Source organism: Parasteatoda tepidariorum, chromosome 1, assembly GCF_982258835.1.
Source record: "Parasteatoda tepidariorum strain Cologne lab strain chromosome 1, Ptep-v5.0, whole genome shotgun sequence".
Classification (NCBI taxonomy): domain Eukaryota; kingdom Metazoa; phylum Arthropoda; class Arachnida; order Araneae; family Theridiidae; genus Parasteatoda; species Parasteatoda tepidariorum.
In genome coordinates, this window is record NC_141755.1 from 92336307 (window position 1) to 92362071 (window position 25765).

The window sequence follows — 25765 nt, forward strand, 5'->3', positions numbered from 1 at the left end:
ATTTAATGTTGCGGCTTTATATTAAATTTTATATATTTCGTACAATAAATTAGAAAACTATGTATTTAATTACTGTCATAACAAGCGCAATAAAAAAGTAATTTCGATTTAGTTTTTATAAACATTCTTTTGTTTCATGAATTCCAGTAAATTTTGCATTTGAATATTCCTTATCTTTCATAAAATAAATTTATAAAAGATGAGTTTGTAATACTTTTCATACGACTGGGTTATTAGGCTTTGTTTATTTAAAATATATATATTCCATCCAAAAAAAGAAATAAAACGGTGTTTTAGTTCAATGTTTCTTTCATATATCCATTTTTGATAACTCATCATTTTATGAATCCCTGTTTTATCAGATTTACGCATCGAAATCCTGAAAAATTCATAATTCCTCGAGGGTGAAGAGAAAAAAAAAATACGCGTTCCTATTTCACGGAATTTTATCCTTTTAAAAAAGAACATCGAGAAAAAGCTTTAGGAACAAAAAAAAATAATAATAAAAGAAACTTCCATTTCACCCGCTTTAAAACTTTTGCCAAAAGAGAAAAGTAGTAACGAGCGAAAAATATAAAAAAAATAAATAAATAAATAAAATAAAAAAGTTTGAAATGAGAAGAGAAGGCATAAGCAAAAACGCTTCTCTAGGCAAAACGCACTCTAGCGTTTCTCAAAATGTTTGGAAGATGCAAAAATGGGCGGAGTTAAAAGAAAAATATCGATTTACACAGTATAATGTATCGGATTTTTTTGACGTCGAATTAAACGGCAGACGACAGGATGTGCAAGCGCCTGGCTTGCATAGATAAAACAACTACAAATTACACGATACATTAGCTCTAAATAATCCCTACATTTACAAAAGATTAACAGCGTTCTCTATACACTCCCATCCATACGTGCTGCCACCACAAGACAAATGGAATGCATTAAAAACACAGTTTTAAAATGTCAACAAGTATGGAAATCAACATTCTAAACGTACGCTCTAGCGAATACAATCGATATAGATCCCTCTTATTCTAGAATTTAACGTTACAAATTTCGTTAAACGACCCTATCCAAACTCCATTAAGCCAGCCCATAATGGTTCCCTACATCATTTTTATAATGCCGGAACGAAAGAGTTTAATAGGAGAAGGGGTGAAGCTATTATGCTGATTACCTGGCGTGGTTTGATTATCGCGCAGCCAATAGATGGCAGCACAGGATTCGAGCAGCGGCCATTGTGAAATGGTGTTTTTAAGCCTAGGCTGTGACGTCATCGATTAGGATGATGGCTTCCATGGTGAATGCGACGAAGTTGAAGATGCAAAGAGTGCCCCTTTAAAGAAGATGAAGAAAGTAAAGGTAACGATCTCCATTTTAAACTTGGCACTCCTCAAATCGGAAATGAGAACCTTGTCTTACGCAGCGGAGTTTGCGCAAATCTTGCTCATAAAAATGACAGTCTAACCCTTTCTTATTATGCGCAATATGCTCTCTCTGGAGTTGAGTTAAAAATTTATAGAGAACGATTTTTCGGGAGAAAAAAAAAACAAAAAATTAAACTTTTCTCTTAATTAGGATATTTTCATTTTTTTTTAACTCGTTCTTTGCGCAAAAATAATTGTTTTACAAGGAATCTGAAATTAAATTAAATTAATTACAGACTGTAATTAATTATATAAGACATAATTAGAAAGGAATTAGTTTTTAAGAAGCACATAATTTTTTTTCCAGTTATTCATGTAAAGTATAATATCAAAATACACAAGTAACACTTTTTATTTATTTGACGTTTCATAATATTATAAGAAGTCAAAAAAATTAGAGACTTAAATTAAACTTTTTTGTTAAAGTTCAATTCATATTTTTAAAGTGAAGTATCTTTAGAAAATTTAATGTCAGACGTCAAGCAAGCTTTATCTACTCAAGTAATATAAAAAAAATCATCGAGTTAAATCTAATTTATAAAAATAGCTTAAATTTTTATATGATAAATGTTGGCATAAATAAACTTCATATGAAATGTAAGCTATACATCTTTTGTAGAAAGTAATACTTGACATTTTAATAATCTAAATTAAATTAAAAATCAAAATTTAAAATTTTCCCCTCACAATTTGAATTTTACACTATTAAAATTATTTAATGAATTATTACTAAATGATACTTTCATTTAATGATAAATATGAATAAAATTATCGAGTTCATTTGCAAATATATAGAACTTTATTGAGAGCATAAAGAATTTTTTTTAATCAAATTTCTGAATATTGACTTTTAATTGGAAAATCTTTCTTCAGATTTTAAAAGTTGGGAAATCGAGTGATTAGTTTTTTATGTCATAGCTAATTCTTCAATACAGTTATTTTGATAATGAGTGAACAATGAAGAAAAAAAAATTTTTTTTTGACTAATTTAATTTTGATTAAATTAGTCAACGAGGATTAAATTTGACAAAGATGCTAGTCATAGAAGGATTTGAAGATTTTATAAAACAGACTCAAATTTGATAGTTTGCTACTAAATTAAGAAATAGTAGCGATTTTTTAAAAATTTTGAAGTTTCAAATATTTGGATTTCTTCAGATTTTAAATGTTGGGAAATCGAATGATTACCTTTTTATGTCATATTGAACCCCTTAATACAGTTATTTTGGGAATTAGTATACAATGAAGAAAAAAATATTTTTAATTAAGTTAGTCAACGAAGATTAAATTCGACATATATGTTAGTCATAGATGGATTTAGAGTTTTTATTAAACTGTCGTAAATTTGGTAATTTGCTACAAAATTCAGAAATTGTAGTAATTTTTTAAAAATTTTAAAATTGGAAATATTTTGATTAAAAATAAATTTCCATTAGGAATTCAAGATTTTTAATGTGAAGAGTTGGAATCAAAGTATATATTTTGAATGAGCATAAGTTTTTCAACTTTACAATTATGTTAGCACTGTAGGCAGTCAAAAGTCATCATATAATATAATGTATAAACAATTAGGAGAATATAGAAAAATCAAAAATTTTCTCGAATTGCATTAAAAAAAAGTTTTCTCCCACAAGAAGACTTTAAAACAAACTATAAATTTGTTAGCTAAATCGCTTAAAAAAATACCCTTTTTTGTAATCACGTTTACGTTTAAGGTGTGAAATAAAACAAAATAATAAAGGTTAATGCTACAGATTACAATAATGTTTGCTACTTAATTCCTTTTCATTACATTTTAAAAAGCATAAAAAGAAAAGAAAATCAGTTTTGCTTAGGTAATTTTCTATTATTTATTTGACAATTTTACTTTTTATGTACTGTGGCATAAAAATATATGAATTGTTTTAGTTTCGATTATGAATCTTCTTTTTTATTGCGAATCTTTCATTAAATTACTTAGTGCAGTAATTTTTGTGCATAATTAAAAAAAGCATATTTGAAAAAAGAAATCTATTTGGAAAAAGAAACCTACTTGAAAAAAAACATATTGCACCACACAAAGTTATATTTGTATTAACACGCATAATAAAAATCAATAAAAATTTTGCAACATTAAAAATTCATGCGCTTTATAATATTTAATTAGAAAATATTAAAAAGCATGTAACATAAAGATAGGGAAAACAGGTATATAACATAAAATACATAAACAATGTAATAAAATTATATAAATACAGAAATTATTTATGAATATTTTCATAAAACATCATCGATTGAAAGAGTATTTTATAATGATTAAGCAAGGAATTGTGAATCTTTCATTAAATTACTGTGTGCAGTAATATTTCGGCATTATTTAAAGTATTCATGTTTACAGATCCAAGAAAAATAAGCAAAGAATATATATTTCATAAAAATCAAGACTAAAACATTGAATTGCAATGAAAATTCTAAAATTGCAAATAAATAACTTGGTTCTTTATGTGAGAAATTAAACTTATGTGACAAATTAGTTTAGTTGGAAAAAATAAAGAAACAGCAATTTTGGTAGGATCTATATCGTTGGACTCAGTTAATACAGGTAAAGCATGATAAAGAATAAATATTTTTAACATAAAGCAATTTTAAAGTCTGGAATGTGGTATATAACTTAATTTTTAATAAAAATAAAATATTTGACGCTTAAAACATTGACATGGTCCTTAAGTTCTTTTTTTGCCTTGTTCAGATTAATATTTTTTGCGCTTAGCATTTTCTGAGATCTAACCAATATTGTCTTATATGTACAAATTTGTGCTGAGAGATTTTAATTTTTCATAATTTTTATAAAATATAAGCATTGATTTAAAAAAATAGACAATTTCTTTCTATAACCAAGGCTACATTAATCTTCCACTTAATTAAAAATTCAAACCTTTACAATAGCAAGTCAATTAACCTTTTTATATGTACATTAAAATTTATAATAACATTTTCACAGATATACTAAGCATCAGTTACAGTGTAGCAGTTTTATAGCAGTAATTTCAGCATTTACATTGGTATTTCATATTAATTTATATTTTGGAACTTGCAATAGTATTTCACATCAATTAACATTTCGACTGTCACATAAATATTGCATCATAACTAATTCATAGACAATGAATTTAATATTCTATAATAAATAATTTAAATCTATTAAATTGTAAAAAACATAAAAATATAAGCTCTAAATGAATTCACATCTCAAGAAACTCAAAATCCTATTTTTTTTTTAACCTAGCAAACTATTTAATTTTAAAATGACGCTTAAATTTTTGTTTAGATTTACCTTTAGATGATAAAATATATTATTTTACTGTATTTAAAACTATAAAGTTCAAAAGGGTCATAACATTCAATTTATAGAATTAAAACCATGATTTTACTGTAAATAAATCCGGATCAAGTTACGGTATGAAGTACTGGTACTTTAGGTGCATCAGCAATAAAATAAATTTTACCGTAAAATCCATTTTTACAGTGAAATTCATTTTTACCGTCAAATTCATTTTTACTGTAAACCACATTTTAACCGTAAAATAAACTGTAATTTTCGCAGTAATTTTTTTATTAAAATGATTTTGTGGTTATTATTACAGCAAAATTTTCGAACCATCCAATTTTTTTTTCCATAGCATATTTCGGTAAAAATGGATTTAACGATTAAGAGTATCGGCAATGTAAGAGCCGTTATTTTTTACGCGTAACTTGTTTTGAAATATTTTACACTGTAGGAAATAATCACAGCATGAATATAACGATTAAAAAGTCATACGTTTTTTTAATAATGCAAGATAATTACCAATACTCATACAAGCAAAAATGTAATTAAAGAATACATGACAACAACAAAATTATGAATTCAACAACTAGTAAACAAAATGATACGATTTCTTACCTCAAATTGCTGGTTTTGAACCTTAGTTAAATGTTGTGACACGTTGAGATGCTGAAAACATACTGAGTTCGTTCGTTATATTCATGCTGTGATTGTCACCTAAATTGGGTTATTGAGTTAAATACACATCTTATGTAAGATCAGTGAACCCATATCAGTGATAAATATAAAAAATCTTGAATAAGGAGTCGCGTGCGATATTTTGGCACATCCTTTCTTAAACGCCGGGTGTGTGGCACACAGACCTATTGTGTGCCATTCTTCCTCCCCCCTTTATATGAGCTCTTAAGAGTTTTTAGCCTCCTTCCAATCTTCCGCTCAAATGCCTAGGTGTGAACGACCAAAAAGTCACAGGCGGCCTTTTATGTCTAGACCCTTACAACGTCTTGACTTATTCTTGTAAATTTTTTTTGTTAATATTCATAACCTATTATGAACATTTCATTGGATAAAGTAAATTTTATTTGTGAAAAATTTTTTCCATTTTATTTAGCAAATGTTTAATACAAATATGTTCAAAAGTTAAGTCAATTTCCTGCATGTAAAGTTTTTTTATTCTTCATTAAAAATGTTTTATACAAATATTTTTGAAGTCAACTGAATTTCATACATGAAAATTTTTTTCAATTTCTTAAAACTTTTTTTCAAAACTCTTTTAAGAAACCTAGATAGCTTAACTTAGTAAAAGTCTTTAAATCGGAATAAAAAAGTTAAGTAAATTTCCTGCATGAAGAAATTTTTATTCTTCATTTAAAATGCATAATCCAAGTATGTTTAAAAGTTAAGTAAATTTCCTACATGAAAAGCTTTTTTATTCCTCATTTAAAATGCTTCATACAAATATTTTTAGAAGTTAACTGAATTTCATACATGAAAATTTTTTTCAATTTCTTAAAACTTTTTTGCAAAATTCTTTTAAATAACCTAGATAGCTTAATTTAGTAAATAATTTATTTTTTCAAGTCTTTAAATTAGAACAAAAATTAGAGAGTATCTATTGTTTAATGTTCACCAATGAAATAAAAAGACGTTCGAAAATTTATGCTGAAAACATTGATGTAAATAAATAATTATGTATACTAATTAGTAGTTACTGATTAATATCATTTTAAACATTTGGCCTGTGGAAAAATTTCCTATTTGCTAAAATTGTACGTCAAAACATGTAAATTACATAGAATTTAAAAACTATTTCTATCTAAAAATGTTTTGAGGCACCTTAATAAGTAAAATATTATGTATGGTTTGATTTAGTCAAACAAATAGATATTTTTATTCAATAAGTTGCAAAAAAGGAATTGCTCATTTGCAATCAAATAAACTGTAAAAATAATGTCATAATTCGTTAAAGACCTTAATTGAATACATTTTCCTTGAATCTGATTAAAAGATGCAGGGAAAAAAAATTATTAATTAATAGTAATAGATGACTAATAAATGACTTTTTATGAGTAAAACAATCACTAAAGTACAAAACAGGAGGTATATCTATTTAATTTTCCTGAATAAAATATTACTTTGATTAATATAAGACTGTCAAAATCTTATATTTTAACACATTTTTGTATCTAATTTTTTAAATGTAATTATCATTTACACGAATAGTTAAGTTTAGTTGCAAACTCGGGCATTTCTAAAAATAAAACTTTCAGGAGAACCTGATTTTTTGGCATAATTTACCCTAAATGGGACAAAAAGCCTCTTTGGTTTAAGAGACATTAAGATACTGTATTTTAAAGTTATAAAAGACTGAGGTTCGTGAAAGAAGAAGTTATTCAATTTTCGATTTTGAGTGTACCAGGTATGTAATTTACTTCGAAAATGATCAGTTTTTCAGCTAACAAAAACATAATTTCATTAAATTTGATGTAAATTTCTTGTATGCAAAAGACGGAAAAGTTTACTTGTTAAAAAATAATAAAAAATAAACATTATGAAATTTTGAGTAGGAAGGTGTCTGGTTTTGCAATTTAAGGTACTCTGGCTAATTGGGCTAAGTTAAATCTTTGTATTTTTTAAAGTAAAATATTTCAGTCAAAATTCTATTGTTTGGAATGATAAATTCCAAATTTTTAATATAATTTTTACAGAAAATACGAAAACAAAATATTTTCCAAATTAAAAATCTAATGAGAAATTGTTTGACATTTATTTCATTTTTATTGTTCATTTATTTATTTTTTATTGTTGCTTAAGCGTTTTTTTATTTAGTTGCATCCATTATCATGAATTTAGTGAAATTTCTTCGATTTTTTTAATAATTTTTGAACGAATTTTTGCACAAATCTAAATTTTCAATAATTTATGTTTCCGTAATCAATGTGAAATGAACAAGTGTTTTTATTTAAAAATTGTCAAAGAAAAACTTCAGATTTATTTGAGTGTTAAAGGAAACTTGAGTGAAATCCGTCTACTTATATGTAATTAAGCATTTCATTGAAAACTTTGCCAATAATCCCTTATAAAATAATTTATTATTATTCCTTGTCTTTACGAACCCAGTTTGAAAATTCTGGTCGTTTTTTAAGCGCTGTTATTTTAATATTTTTGAATAAAAAATACCATATAATTATAAATTTTGAACAATTAAAACATTTTAAAATAACCTAGATTTTAACAATAAATTATATTAATTTGCCGACATTTTATGTAAATTACAATGTTTCTAAAATTAAAATCCATTAGTTCTTAAATGGTCTTACACGCAATTTATTATATAAATTGCATTTTATTCAAAATCTGCCATTTAATCTATTGCAAAATTTACCACGCATTAAAATTTTTTTATTTCATTTTTAGTAGTTATTAGTAGCTAGTGGTTAATAGATAAAATATTTCAAGTAATTTTCGAAATGTAAAAAATCTCCTTTTGTAAATTTGCTTTGATACATTCGTTTTGATAGATTTGTTCTGGTAGATTTTATAGTTTCAAACGCAATATATATATGTATATTTAATAAACGATTTTAAAAGTATTTTAAAATGTAAATCTGAAATAAAGATGAGCATTATCTTCGATCTGCAAAACATATTTCACACGGTAAGTTAAAATAACGGAACAGGCTGCCAATTTATTATTTGGAATGACTTTGTGTCAATTACATTTGTCATTCTTTTCTTCTGTCCCTAACTTTAAAAATAAGTTATATTTCATCAAAGAAAAAATAATACTCATAACTGATTTTAAAATGCATGAGTTACTTCATACAATGGCAAACTTTTGATTACCCTCGACTGATGAAAATCCTTTAGATCATAACATGGTTAAATTCATAAAAATAATTTAAAATGTTGAAGAAACAATGAAATAATACATTATCACTCAGTTCTGTAAAATTAGTAATTATTTACAACTTTATTTTTTTGTTTTATTTCAATAAACTAAAATAATCATTAATAACGCATTTTTATATTATTCAATAGAAATTTTACAATTATTTTTAAAAAACCCTTTGTCTTCGGATTATTTTCTGCTACAGATTCAATTTATGGAAATAATTAAAATTCCGAAAGATAAAGATTGATGTATACTTTAATTTATCATAATTTATAGAGTAACTTGGAAATTAATTGTGTATCGTTGTTAGTTCTTGTCCATTTCTTGTCTGATAGGTTATGTTTCGAAAAAAATAGAGGAAAAAAATAATGATGAGGATGATTTTTATTCTGTATCGTTATTCTGCCCTACATTATGTTTAAAAACTTCTTCCAAATGCCATGCATTTCGAAAATTTTCCAAATTATATGGTGATTTAATTTATGAAAACTATTTAATTATGTAAAACAAAATACGAAAGCAGTTCCTTATTTTATTACATTAAAAACACATATTATAAATTAACTTAGCGATTGCGTAACATAGTTATTTTTACCCTTACTTCGCTGATTGGTTACGTTTCAATAAAATAAAGAAAAAACAATAATGACTTTGGTGCCGCATCTGTTACTTCATCCAACACAAAGTTTCCAAACTTCTTTCGATTACCCATGCCTTCTGAAAAGTTTTCAGATAAGAATGCGATTCCAGTGGCGTGAATGAGGGAAGTCAGAGGGGGTTGCTCAAAAACCCCCATCTATACCCTCGACTTATAATTGTCCAAATCGATTATTGACCGCAATAACTCTTCAAAAACTCCGTCTTCCAAAAGTAAGATGGTTCAAAAAATAAGAAGAGAAAAGAAGTACATTGAAGATAAAGTACTAAGACCAAGATGTTAGCAGCAATAAACTCGGTCTTTTCTCATTGAGGAAGATCTTCGAATCGGGGCCTTATTTTCAGTCCTTGCGTATTATTAGTGCCATATGTCTCTGCGAGTATTGTTGCTTAGGATCTCTGAAAAAGACTTCAAAAGAAGTTGAGCTTTTAAAATCCATAGACTTTGAACTGAATGGAATGATATCAAGGCGAGCGTGAAAGATGAACCGATGCGGCAATTTCACTCTTGTGAAGTTCTCCGATCAGTGATGAGATTAATTGTTTGTTAAAAAGAAATAAGTTTAACAGATTTTTTTAGTACATTGGATGCTTAGATCATTTGTTGATTTAGAAATAGTAATAAATTTTTTTAGGAAAAAAAATGGAAGTAAAATAAAATGCTTGGTGCTAATATTTATCTGCCAATTTCAGTGATAAAATATTTTAATTTCGCTCAGCCCTTTTTCATTCAGGAAGATCTTTAAAATAACGACCTTATTTTCAGTCTTGTCACAAAAAAATTTTAAAAAAAAAGTTGTACTTGAAAATCCATGTAATTTGAATGCAATTAATGCCAACGTGTTAGATTAACATATACGGCGATTCCATTTTTGTGAAGTTATCTATTATTTGTTAAAAAGAAATTAGTTTATCATTTTTAGTTAATTAAATGAAAATTCTTCTTAATTTATAAACAGTAATAAAATTATATTTTTTTACATAAAAAGTTGGAAAGTAGAAAAAGCATTAAGAGTTCCTACTTACTTAGTCATTTTCAGTAATAAAACACTCTAATTTTTTACATTACTTTTCTCAATAAGGATAATCTTCAAATCAAGACCTTATTTTGAGTCTTATTACTAACCTTTTAGTGATAAAACTTGAAATAAGGCCTTGATATCATTTGATATCCAAAAAAGTTGAGGTTGAAAATCCATATGCTTTGAACTGAATTGTGGGAAAGTAATCTGTGTGTGTTAGATAAACCAATGCGACAATTTTACTTTGTAAAAGCTCTTAATTATTTGCTAAAAAAATTTGTTTAGCATTTTTTAGCTTATAAAAGGATATTTCTTAATTTATAAAACTATAAAATTGCAGTGCAACTATTTTTTTCTAAAAAATTGGAAAAAAGAAGCTTTAAAAAGTCTTATTAAGTAGTCACTTTCAGTAATAAGATATTATAATTTTTAAACTACTTTTCTCGTTGAAGAAGATCTTCATATAATGGTTTTATTTTCAGTCTTTTCCCTAAAAAAGTTTTGAAAAAAGTTAAGTATTAAAATCCATGCAATTTGAATTAATATGAATGAAATCAATATGAGCGTGCTAGATTAACCAATGCGAAAAATATACTTTTGTCTATTATTTATCAACAAAAAAAATAAGTTTATCTATTTTTAGTTTAATGAATGAACATATTTCTTAATTTATATACTGCAAAAAAATTATTATTTTAATGAAAATTTTTTAAAAATAATAGAAGAAGCTCTAAGAGTTCTTATTTACCTATCACTTTCAGTAAACCTGAAAATTTAAAATTTCTGTAAATAGCCAGTGGCCGGTACTGACTCTAACAACTTAGCAACCACTTTTTCATCATACCGAATGAGTCGGTGACCAGTACCTATACGTCATTTTCATTTAATAGTCATTTTTAACTTTTTTTTGCTTGGATTGAATTATATTTTCTTAAAAACTATTCATATTAGAATCAATCTACGGCTATAAAAAAATTAATTAAAAAATAAAATATCATAAAAATGCGATAAAATTTTTTTAAAAATGCTGACTAAACTCACCATGCAAGAAAATTTGCTGCGCAATAAAAAAATAAGAAGTGACCAGTTGTTTATTTAATTTAGGTTGGCCTCCTTTTTATTGACTCGCCACATGGCGAGTGGTTATTTCCAGGTCTAACTTTCGGAGATAAAACATTCTAATTGTTCATAGCACTTTTCTCATTGAGGAAGATTTTCAAATCAAGACTTAATTTTTAGTCTCTGTCTATTATTCATTCAAGTAATATTTACTAAGATCTCTAAAGAAGACTTCAAAAGAAGTTGGGTTTTAAAATCCATAGATTTTGAATGATTGGAATAATATAAAGCGTGAAAGAAGAACCGATGTAGCAATTTTACCCTTGTAATGTTTTCAAATCAGTTATGTTTGTTTCAATGAATCAAGTTCTTTTAGTTTATTTAGTGTTTGAGACTTATAAATTTAGAAGTTGCAGTTAAATTATTTCTTAACGTAAATTCGTTTGGTATTCGCATAGTATAAAAGAAGTATTCGACGTTCGTATTTATTAAAATGTGCAACTTTGGTGAAAAAATAACTTTAATGTTTCCAAGAAAAGTCAGTTTAATCTTGAATCGTAATTTCAGTAATAATCTATTAAAACTATAATATTTTGCACCTTAATATCTTAACACCTTAATATCTTGCAGAAATATTAGCTCGGAACTTAATTAGGTGCATGATGAGTATCGAAATTGAACAACATTTGACGCAAGAGGAAGACGGACTTGCAGGATAAAATGGCTTAAATTCGCACTTAATTAAGGATGCTGCAAATTTACTCGATATAGTAAAATATGTTTTCAAACTTTTTACTATGTAGCATGTACAATAGTAGAGTAAGTAAGTGCAATTAAATCAAATTCGAACAGACTATTATTTAAATTAAACTCTGCATTAAATATTATTTGAAGTACATACCCTGATTTTTTACAGTGTTCCTAAATAGTGTAAAAAATTCTGGATCAAATTATGGTAAAAAGTACCGGCTTTCAACAATTTTTATTGTAAAATCCATATTTACAGGAACAAGCTACTTAATAAAAACCTGATATACCATAATGTTTGCAGCAGCCACAACTGCAAAATCACTAAATCACTCTAATTAAATAAATGTTACTGTTAAATTTATGGTATAATATTTTATAGTATAATAACTTACAGTAAAAATGGATATTACTATAAAATGGATCTTACGGATCCATTTTACCCAAAGTGCCGGTACTTTATGCAGTAATCTTATCTCTAATTTTTTTACAGTGAACACGGATAATAAATGCGACTGACTTTTTAACCATTTTTATGAAAAACTAATCAGAAAAAGAATGACAAGATTAAAAGTAGGAAAGAAATTTTTTTTTGCAAGAATTATTAAATGAGATAAAATTTATTGAAAAATCTTAGTTTTTAGTGCTTTTTTATACTTGTTGAAGATAAAAAGAATTTTGACTCACAATTTATTTAAACATTTGAAATCTTTAAAAGGTATGAGAAAAAAAAACTACTTTAATAAATATCTTTGGCCTTTTTAAACATGTTCTTCTTGATATCTAAGTTAATATCGATATCGAAATAAACATTAGCATACATATTATTTTTTAAAGTACGATGAAGTATTTATATAAACATTAAATATCAACTACTTTAATAGTTATTCATGTAGAATAGATTATTTTTGTAATTATTTAGATAAAATATTTTTGAAGTTGTTGAGTTATAATAAAATAGCTCAATAATAAGAAAAGTAGATTTTTTTATTGCTGAGAAAAAATAGAATATTTTGTTGATTATTGTAATATAATTCTTCTATAATTACTGAAGTAGAACAGAATTGGTTTGTAATTAATAAAATATATTTTCTCCATTATTGAAAAATAATATATAATTTTTAAATTTATGATAATAGAATATTCTTATACTTACTATAAAAGAATGTATATGTTTTGTACTACTGGTATAAAATGAACACTTAACACTTAATTGAAAAATGTATTGTTAGTCTTACGTATGGCGTTAAATAAGTTTGAGAATAGTATTATAATGCAATATTTTAATAATTATTGAAAGAGAAAACAATAGATTTATATAGTAGAAATTTTTTAATAGTTGAAATAACATGAAATATTTTAATAACTATTGAAGACGAAATATTTGTAGTGTTGGTTTATGAATATCTCATCTTCTGACGTAAGAGTCAACTCGTCTTTTCACGCCCTAACGCGCTGACAGATAATTCGTCATTCATTACACTAACGATGCCAAATTAACTCGTCAGCTGTCAACAACGTTTGGGCATGAAATTAATATTTAGAAAGTTTTACTTTACTTCCAAATTCAATTACCAAATAACAGTCGGTGACATTACACAGTTTAAGTGCAAAAATTACCGGCCAACAAAGTATTAATTGTAAAACTCAATTGTTATTTTTAACAGATAATAAATACTTTTACTTAAGAAAAATATTATCCTCTAGAAAAATGATATTATTCAGATATCACTAATATGCCACATTCAGCTGTATGCAGCTGAATTTTGAATATATTAGCATACATTAGTGAACCAAAAGCTTTCGTAACTTAACGGAAAACATGAAGATTACAATACTCAATAAAAACCAAACCACATAACCTCAGTCATCGAACTTCAAATCTTATAAACTAGGGTACTATACCAAGATCGAATCTTTCTCCTCCCTACCCTAAGGAATTAAAAAAAAAAAGTCGTCGAGCAGATACTATTCGTTCACTGAACTAGGCATCCTAGTTTTTTCTCCCCATCACTATTAAATCCCAACATCTCACCATCTCTACTTCTCTGAGTTCATCGGTTCGTGAACCCTTAGATAATAGCTCTGAACACGAATGTTTGCTATCTTAGAAGGCCCCTCTGTCAAAATATGGCAGTATTTATGAAAAAAAAAATGTTGGCGAGTAAGAAATAAGAGAAGGAGTGTTGAATCCACGCGACTAGAAGAGAGCCTGCCACGTGGCTGTTTTTTTTTTTCTTTCTTGGCAAACTGTTTTGTGTTTTTTCATAGCCTGAAAAAAAAGAGTTTTTAAGATACATTTGTGAAAGTTCGCTGGGTTAGTGATCTTTGTAAGGATTATATGCCGTGTTCTATTTTTTATGCTAATGCCATTTTCAATTGAAAATATGGATTTCGGGCTTCCTGCATTAAGTAAAATGTTTCTAGAAATATGAGTGCTGCTAAAAAATAAATAACTATAAATGAAAAAAAATTATAACGCGTATATTTAAAGCGTGTACGGGAAAATGAGTTTGTTTTAAATATCAGCAAAGCAATAATTTTTTTTTGTTTACTCTTCATTTTTTTTATCACATAACTGACAAATAATAGTTAAATAGTAAACTGACAAAATTAAAAGACTTCTTTATGTTTAGGATCTTTTTTTATTAAACTTGTTTTAAAACTTATAAGAAATATTAATTAAAAAATGAAAAAAAAATTAAAAATCATGACAGTTAGAATTGTAAACATTTCTAAATTTTTTAAAGAAAATAAATTTGTAAGAATAGGAAACTATTAAGTTCTTAAACTTATATTTTCTGAAAACCATGCAGTTGCACATTATTTTTAGAGTTTCAGAAAATTAAAAATTGAAACCAAATTGATTTCTATTAATGTAATTCATACAATTTTGTTATTTATTATTCAAATCTAAAAATTTTATTCTATCCGTAAATTTTTTCTTAGTTTTTCGACAGAAAATATATTTTATTAAGTCTATTTTATGTTGCTTTTATTTAAAAAATTTTCAAATGAATAGTTAAACTACATATATATTTTTAAGTAGTAAATTTTGAAGCATTAAATTTCTTAATTCATTAAGATTTAGAGAAAATAAACTTGATTTATCTGAAAATCTCGAATACTTATCAAACTATCCAATAAATATGACAAATATAACATTAAAATTCAACTATATTTTAATTTGAACAGCGTATTGAAACATTAAAAGAATTTTAAGTTTCAATAATTAAAGACCACAAGGAAACTGAAGTAAAAAATAAGTTTATTTTTTAAAACATGTGATATAAATGCAGTAGAATACATTTTTTGCATTAAATGCAAATATTTGTCTAATACAAGTCATTTAAAAAATTTTTTATATATATTTCTGCTTTATTTAAGGGCTTACATATTTAATAAGGCTTTCACAAACTTTTTAAGATAAGAATCTTATACAGTAAACAAATTTATACGTAAATAGCAATAATTACGTATAAACAAATGTATAATAAACAAATGTATACGTTATAATAAAAAATAAATTTATATAAGATATTAAATGCATAACTTTATAGTGTATACATTCTTATCAGTTCCAGAATATCTTTTTGCAGATTTTCTTGCTTTTAAATAATATGACTTAAACTCTTTTTCAGTGCAAAGCATTTTTTGTTCATTTAGTTTCGAAAAAAGAAAAACGTTAATATAAGATAATATAAGATTGTCAAAATCTTATATTTTAACAATTTTTTGTATCTAATTTCTTAAATGTAATTATCCTTTACATGAATAGTTTAGTTTAGTTTAGTTAGATAGATAATTTAGATGGATAGATAGTTAGTTTAGATAGATAGATAGTTTAGAATAGATAGTTTAGTTATATATATATATATATATATATAAATATATATATATATATATATATATATATATATATATATATATATATATTTATATATATATATATATTTATATATATATATATATATATATATATATATATATATATATATATATATATATATATATATATATATATATATATATATATGTGTGTGTGTGTGTGTGTATTAATTTTGAACTGCAGTATTCACCGCAATACACTCTATAAGAATTTCCATTCTAAAACTATGGTAAAATAAACTGCTACATTCTGTCCATCCAACTTAAAGTTACGTAAAGAGCATTTCTTTCCTTTACGGTTTTGAAATCATAAACAACTAGTATGGTTATAAAACCATACTAGTACACTGTCAACGCTGGGATTCGAATCCCAGTTCTTTTGGTCATGATACTGTTGGATTAGTCCTCTCAGATGCTAGAAACTAAGCTGCTTCATTAGGTGGGCTTAATTAGTGTGTTAAAATTCTGGTTGCTTAACCGTGTGTGGTGAAAGCATTTAATAAACGATTTTTCTCACAGTTAACAGCTTGAGCACGATCTTAAGGTTATTTGACTGTTTTTTCTTAATATGGTAAAATAATAATTAAATAAATTGTTAGTTTACCATTTTTCCGAGAAATTTCTAAAAATAGGTTGATTAACCGTATGTGGTGAAAGCAATTAATAAACGTTTTTTCTCACAGTTAAATGCTCGAATAGTATCTTAAGGTTATTTGACTGTTTTGTTTGAATATGGTGAAATAACAATTAAATAAATTGCAACTTAACCATTTTTTTCAGAGAAATTTCTAACAATACCTTACTCCACATTGTATTGCGGGTAAATTTGTGTAGCATTGCGGATAAGGTATTGTTAAGATATTTCTACAATACCTTACCCACAATTTCTTCACAAAATTGAAATATCTTTATATAAAATTTAATAAGCCAAAGTCATACACATCATCTCTCTTTTACTCATATATTAAATATATTTCTTTCGATTTCATGGAGCCTTATTTTTCATTCAAGCCTTTCTTCTATATCTCATTTGTAGAGAATAGAGAATTTCGTTCGAGATGTAATAGAGAATCCAGGAAGCAAGGATTATTAGAGATCAGCCTCGAAATTGGTATTTCCCGTTTGCTCGCTTTTATTCTTAAATTCGCATTCGAGTAACTCGACAAGCTCAATTTAATATTCAAAAGAATACAGCTCTAATCCTTTATTTTTTTTCTGCTGCTTGCTTCTACTTTTGTATATTCGATGCCTACTTGAGAAGTAAATATGCAGAGCGACTGCCACAACACAATACCACGTACAAAAGCAAACCAAATATTGGAATTTCAATTCTAACGAAGGTTTGTTTGCGATACATTATTTAATACTCCGCATAAAAAGAACTTTAAAATGGAATAAAATCTAGTGCAATTCCTTAAAAATGATATATTTGCGGGAAAGTAATAAAATTTTTGATGTACAAAAAATGCGTTTTTCATTTTATTCACTTTCGAATGGAACTATCGAATCGGGCGAAATATATGAAAAAATGCAAAGATACCTGAAATAAAAAACGAATTTTGATTTTGAAATCCTTTTTTAGAGATTTTTAAGCTTAAAGGAAACAATGAGGCGAAATTTAAATATATATAAGCATTGTTGTAAGTCGCTTTTTATTTTTTACGGAACTAATGGAATTTTTCTAGTAAATAAAATAAGAAGTGCGTATTTTATGTGGCATAAAACAGAATTTCATACATTAAACATATTAAACAACATTTTAAATATCCATATCGACCATTTAAACCTTCTTCGATAATTTTTCTTTGAAAAATAAATCAGGGTGATGTAATTCGTGCTTTAAATTTAAATAAAAATGTCTAAGGAAAGTCCTAGTATAAATATATAATTTAAAATAATTAAAAATGGATTATGATGGAAATATTCAATACTAAGCAAATTTACATGTAAACCTTAGGATGAAATAAACAAAAAAATAAAATATCTTTATATTTTTATTCTTGATGATAATTTTAAAAAGTTATTAGTTCCCTCTTGCAACACTCTTATAATTGCATCTCCACCGCGGTACTCGCCATCAAAATTTTCGTCATCAAATTTTCGTCACCTTCTATCTGGTCTAAGCAATCTTCAAAGTCCATCTCTTCTGAATTTCTCTGCAAAAATAGCATAAAATAAACATATAGTAAAAAACATTTTCATCCTTAGAAGTGAAACAACTGCATAATGATGTAAATTTCTGTTGCATGGTTTTGGTAAGATTATTTGATATATTCGAAATAGATTTCACAGAAAATAACAGAAACACGAAAAAAGAAAAGAAAAAAGAACTATTTATTTATTATCGCTTTACTAGTAAAAAAACGCAGATTAGTTATAAGAAAATATTCAAGAAATCGCATGATTTCTCCAAACACAACAAACAACGGAAGGACAAGTTTAAATCCGCTGTGATGATTGCGACATTTGATTTTTTTGACAGCAACGCTCTTTATTACGCAATAGTCGTGAAGTACAATTTTTTGTTCACTAAATGGTATGAGGGAAATTTCCATCTTCATGCAAAGGAGAGTTAATGACATTTTTTTTGGCTTTTCCCTTGTGCTTTTAAGACATTTTTTTAAAACAAAGTTAAAAAATTAAAACTGAATTTTATTTTCTGGTAAAATTACTTATGCGATCTTAATTTTAAAAGTATTTTTCAACTACTCTTCGTAATAAATAGTTTTTTTTTATTTTTAAAATCCGTGTTAAGTTCACGTCGTACGAAAGTTAAGTCTCACAAATTGTGATTGTGAATATTAGTGTTTAGAAAAATTAGTTTGTTGATTAGATGAATTGTGTTGAAACCTAGAAGTTGGCTGAAATGTAGACGGGAGCATCAAATATTTAAATGTTACTCGAAAAAATTAATTATTTAAGGATTTGGTTTTTTTCTACATTCAATAAAAAAAATTTTTAATAAAATTAATTTTTGGACAAATGCTTTTATTTCAGTTTCATAGTATTGAAACTTTTCTATTTTACGGGCCTCTTTCATTAGATTGGATTCTTTTTTCTTTATAACGCAAAAAAAAATTTATTTATTTGATTTAAATACTTTTCGAGTAAACATATTTTTAAAAAAAAAAATTTTGAATATTGTTTTTTATTTGTTGAAATGTAAACCGGAGCACTAATTCTTTCACATTTAGCTGAAAAAACGAATTATTTGAAAATTGTATTTTCGACATTAATTAAATAAAATTTTAATTAACAAATTATCTGATAATTTTTTTTTGCATCAATTCAATTAGAATTGGAATATTTCAATTTTATGAGTCTGTTTCGTAAGATTGGTTTCTTTCTTCCTTATAAGCTAACCAATATAATTTCAATTGTTAAATTTAAATGTTTTTTTGCAAAAATTTGCAAATATTTTTCTTAACTTTTGATTATTTTTTTTAAATTTACTGTACTGCAGACGAGAACATCAACTCCTTTAATTTTAACTTAAAAAAAATTATTTGAAGATTGTTTTTTTTTCATTATTAATTAAATAATTTTAAAATTAAAAAATTTTTTGATAAAAAAATTTTTTTCAATTTTTTGGCATTGAAATTTTTTTATTTTAGGAGCCTGTTTAATAGGAGATTGGGTTTTTTTTCGTTACAACCCCGAAAAATATTTAAGTTGTTAAAATTTCGAAAAATAAATATCATTAAATTGCTCTTGTATATAATTAATTTATTGCAATAAGATTTTTAAATGTGAAACGAGAGAAATAGTTATGTAATTTGAAAATGGGTCATAACATGGAAAAATGAAATAGTTAACCGAAGCTGGTTTTTTTTTTCAGTAAAGAAAGAAGAGATATTATAATTTAAAATTTATTTTATGGATATATGCAGAAAAATGTTACAAATTCCGTAATTTTTTATTTAAAAAGAAACTTTGAAATTAAAAACAACTCTTTCAAATTCTAAAATACAGTGTTAGATTTACAGCACATTATGAAATGAAATAAATTCGAATTACTTCTAAATTTAAGAAACTTTTCCACTGAAACATCAAACGATATCTCTACAAAATCAATAATATATGTTTTTCTTTCAAAATGGTGATAAGCCAGGATAGAGAAAAATAGAAAAAATCCCCAAAATATGGAAGCAGAAAATCACTTACCTGTACACGCGCATCCCTACCCCCCTAGGCATCAAGCATCCAATCTTTCTATTTACTAAACATTGTTAAGGAGAAAAAATGAGAAATGCTAAGCATTGACAAGATTATTCATGAAGATCGAAGGATGCACAAAGGAATGTCTTCTTAATGAAGGAGGCATATTGTAAGGGGTGCGTTGGATGCCTTAGGGGTAGGGGGAGGTTCTTCCTTGCAATAATGGATAATGAGGGACAGTTGAATAGAATGTCAACCAAAGAAAAATGACTTTTCTTTTCAGGAACGGTGTAAATATGTTTTTTAGTGGAGATAAGGAATGATAAGGAAGAAAAAGTGTGAGAAATGTTCCTTTGGGTTGATTGATTTTGATTTGCTGAATATATTTTTTCTTGGCAGCGGTAATCACTTTTGTTACATTTGTTGTTGTAATGTTCAGAAAATATTGAATAATTTTTATGCTAATTGAGTCTGGGATCAGAAATTTTCAAAACAAAATGTTTTGATGTACTAACAATTCTACTAATTGGTAAAAAAAAATATAAATTTTTTTTCTAGAACTTGAGATAATAAATAGTTTTTTTTGGACCATATTGGATTTATAATGATGTTTGAAACTTTGAAAGTTTTTTTCCCTTGAATATTTTTGTCTTACGTTTTTTTCATCTTTAAATGATTTATTCTAAGAACTTTTAAAATAAAACTGCATAAATATGGACTTGATACATTTTTGATTTATAACACTTATTTTTTGTTTTTCAAAAACTAGAAAATTCTGTGTTTGTTTACAATAATATAGTCCTCAGAAATAATATAAAGGAAAATAAAATTGCAATTTAATTTTTAAAAAAATAATATATAATTAAAATTTTTAAAGAAATTCTTTATTTTTTAAACTTCTTAAATGTTTAAATCTATTGGAAAGTAGTTTTGAAAATAAATAAAATTATGATTATTTTTTTTAAAATTTACCGATGTTCATTTTACAGAATAATATTTTGATTCATAAAGAAATAAAAAAATCAGTTTTTTGTAAATCTCAGAATTTCAAGATTTTGGTAAATTATAACGTATGAGATTCGTAGCCATTTTTTTGTATACCTAATGAATTATACAAAAACAGAAAAAGTAAAACGATTACATGTATTTCAAAAGTAGGTCTGAAACATGTGTTCTGATTTTAAGTAGGAAATCTTCGAACAATTAAGCAGTGTAATAATCACACACCGACCGATTTTTAAGTAAACACGAGCCTACTCGAGTAAATAAAATTCTCACACTCTCTCTCATAACTTATGTAACCCTCAGTTGAAACGTGTACATGACGAAGTTAAGGACAGAACCCCATACCTTTTTCATCCTATCAATGCGCCATATTTCTCAGTTAAAAATTACCACCCATTCTTGAAAAATTAGATTGTTTTATGAAGAATTGCAACACATTGCTTAAATAAAAATTTGTGAACACAACGTGGTATAGATTCCTTTTTAAAAAGGATTTTAAAATTGAATTCTCAAAAACACTTCGAACATGCTTGTAAACAAAGTTTACAATTAGGAATGCTAAATAGATAAAACATTTTACTTCAACCTTCTGACGCAGATGGTATGTGTATGTATATATGTATATGTTACCGGCAAAGTATGAAACGCCGGCAATCTATAAAATGCCCAGGCATTGTATACAATACCACATGTTTTTAGGCAAGGTATGAAATATGAGAAGTATTAGATACTTTCCCTAGGCATTGCATATAATACCTAGGCATTCTATAGAATGACAAATGCTATTTAGGCAAAGTATGAAAAAAACGTCCTGATGAGGTTATTATGTAAATGATGCGCATTTCTCAAAAATAAAAATTTTGTTCTGAAAAAATAATGAGAGAGCCATTAAAAAAAAATTATTCAAAATGCGTAAAGAAAAATGAAAGTTGTACAAAACATAATTTATGCCTTTCTTGTTAAGGGAAACAAAATTTTCATATAAAAAATTCACATTTAAGTCGCAATTATTTTCAGTTTAGAAACAAATATTGCGCAAAATATCCATTTCATCACCTTTACTAGCATGGTCACAGAAGATTTTATACTTTGCCGGTTTCTCAGTTGGCATTCTATAGAATGCCTAGGAAATGTGTGAAATATAAATCATTTCATACATTGCCGGCTAGTCTTAGTCATTATATACAATGCCTAGGTATTCTATAGAATGACGGATTTCAGACTTCGCCGGTAACATACTCGTATATATAAAAATATGTATATATAAGGGACGCAAATATATATATATATATATATATATATATATATATATATATATATATATATATATATATATATATATATATATATATATATATATATATGTATATATATATGTATATATATATATATATATATATATATATATATATATATATATATATATATATATATATATATATATATATATATATATATATATATATATATATGTATATATATATATATATATATATATATATATATATATATATATATATATATATATATATATATATATATATATATATATATATATATATATATATATATATATATATATATATATATACATATTTTTTCTGACACTCTAATTAGAAGCAAAAATATATTTTTGTATTTTTTAATTACAAAGGGGAGGGTTATAAAAACTGTCTAATAGTTACTAAAAAAATCCTGTTAGATTATCCGAATTATATTTGAGATAGAATATAAAATCCGAAGAAAGTAGTTTGAAAAGAATTTTGTTCTGTCATTCATAATCAAAAAATTATCATTGATTGATTTTCTATATTAGGGAAATTTTCACTTATGAATTACTGTTTATCTTAGATTTAAATAACTACAAATAAATGCAAATTTGGAAAACTGTTTTTTAGAAGGGAACCGTGTTTGAAAAAGTTTACCTTGAACACAGAAAAACACATCGGTATTTCATGACTCTAACCCTAAATTATTAAAGTGTAAAATATAATATTTTTCACTTATTTGGACCTATATTAATTCTAAATAAGGGAAAAAATATGACAAATTTGTTTCATAAAAATGATGTGATATTGGGTTAAATATCAGACAGTTAACTTATCTGCTACACACGATTATTCCAAAAAAATATTATTTTTTTAATTAAATCATTTTTATATTACATTGGCAGAATACCATGCATGTTTTTAAAAATACATTTAGCGTCCACTTTGGATGCATAATAACTTATTTTACATGAAGATTATTCACACATCGCTTTAAAGTAGGCTTTTCACTTTCATGATAAGGGAGGTAGGGGGGAGGAGAAACTCGTATGCTCCGGGTAAAAAAACAATTGAAAATTTCCATCTACATTCTAGAGCAAAATGCTTTTCTATAAACCTGAATATATGTTCGAAAAATAATTCAAAAAATCACTTTTACATCTTTTCTAAAAAATGAAGCTCACTTTGGAAAGGATAAAGAGCGAAACGAAAGTGTTTGTGATGACGCAGTGAAAAAAAAAATTTTTTTTTTACTTTTACATTTCAGATTTGGCTAAAAAATGAAAAGGATACTAGAAAACGGGAAAAGGGGAGGGAAAAAAGTCTATTTTCCTGTTCTCATTTCGTATGGGGTCGTATTACTCAGCTAGAAATGCATTTTCCCGTTTCTACTTCTTCTTATTCGTGCAAAACAATACTTCCAGAATCTACATCTTAAAACTAGATGAAAACTTGTAGCTCCGTGTACAATATTATTTTTCAATACATTGGAAAGGACGGTTTGGTTACCAGGCTTCCGTTCGTTCTTTACGAACTACAACCATCGTTTCGAGTACGATATACATATTCCACTTACAAGAACCGTTCGTAAAAGGAAGAAGGAAAAAAAAGAAACAGATTCAATATCTAGCAGGAATTTACTATTGTCTTCCAGTATAGTTTCGTTTTTTTTTATCCTTTCGGTTTCTTTTAGTTATTTCTTTTGAAAAACATCTTCCTCATTATTCATAGGACGTAGATCACCAAAGGCAAGAATACAGTAGTGGAAAAATGAGGTATTTTTTCCACGGGTGCCTTTGAAGAGTTTTTTTTATTTTTTTATTATTTACTTTACCATGGGGATAGGGTTGACGAAAAAACGCACAAGTTCGTAATTTAAGATATCGGTTTCTTTAGAGACAGGAAGAGAAGCATTGATTGCAGTGAAGCATAAAGGAGAGGGGGGTCAGTGGGGGTGGCTTGTTGCAGGTGCTTCCATTTTTGCGCCTGCTTCACTTTGTAACGAGTCTTGAAGACTATCCAGAAGAAAAGTATCTTCTTTTTTTGTTGTCTTTTTTTTATTGTGTGTCTTATTTTCGGCCCCTTCTATTTCCTGAATTCTTTTTCTTTCTTTTTAGAAGTTTTTGTTTTCGAGTCTCATTTCTTACTCTGGCCTCGGAAGCAAACTTAATCTTTACAGATCTTAGTGAGTATTATCAACCTGTTGTTGAAAACTCTTTAATCTCAGAAAAAAAATGGTTCATAGTTGAACCACAATGCAGTTCAATTTTGCAGCAACCTCTATAAGGTATTAAATCAAGCTATTTTTTTGTTCTAGTTAAACCATGAAGTCATACAATAAAGTTTAAAAAATGCAATATAATGGTCCTTCGTAGCATCATATTAAGGTTGCAACGGTTTGCATAAAATTTACCTAAACCGCGTTTTTGTTCAGGTTAATTTATAATATCACGCAATTTAGAATAGAAGCTATAATATTATAGTTTGACTTAGCACCATACTAAGGTTGCAGATAATTTGACAATATTAAATTGAACCATATTTTTGTCCAAGTTGAATCATAGTACCATGTAATCAAGTTTAAAAAATGAAATATCATGGTTCTACGTTGCATCATATAAGGTTGCAGTAATTTGAACAAAATTAATTTGATTCATGCTTTGCTTTAGTTGAGTCATAATATCATGCAATTGAGTTTGAAAAGAACAGTATCAAGTTTTAACTTAGAAAATTGAAGCGATTTTGAACAATATTAAATTTAACCATGTTTTTGCCCAAGTTGAACCATAGCATCATATAATCAAATTTAGTAAAATATCATGGTTTTACTTAGCTCATACTAAGGTTGAAGCAAATTTGAACAGTATTAAATTGAACCACGTTTTTGACTAAGTTGAGCCAGCCATAGTGTAATGTAATCAAATTGTAAAAGTACAATAACGTGGTTTAAAGTAGTATTTTTCATAGGTGGCAGCAAATTTGAATAATATTATTATTAACATCCTGCATAATTTAAGGATTATTTTCATAGTTTACTTATATATCAAATTAACACTTAAATGGAATTTGTAGAAGGTTACTATAATGAATACATGTAACATGAATATTGGGTTCATAATAATGTTAGTTTCCTTCCTGAACGTAAGTGGTACATATTATTATTTGTTAACAAAGTTAAGTACATATTTTATTAAAAAATGATCTAGTATGTTTCTTGAGATTCTTACATAATTTTGATGAAAGTATTATAGAAAAGGTAAAATTACAGAAACTAATGAGATTAGGATGTAAAATTATTCAAACCTTTGAACATTATTTTTGGTTGGGTAAATTTCGTTACTTCA

The 25765-nt window shown here is 26.1% G+C and overlaps 1 long non-coding RNA gene across 1 annotated transcript in view; it reads left to right on the plus strand.

Moving 5' to 3' along the window:
- The first annotated feature begins 1219 nt into the window (after window positions 1–1219).
- Window positions 1220–25765, plus strand: part of LOC107453389 (uncharacterized) — a 212756-nt gene continuing 188210 nt past the window's right edge. Inside the window, exon 1 of the long non-coding RNA XR_001585319.4 lies at window positions 1220–1353. This is a non-coding gene — a long non-coding RNA (uncharacterized LOC107453389). The remainder of the gene's footprint in view (window positions 1354–25765) is intronic.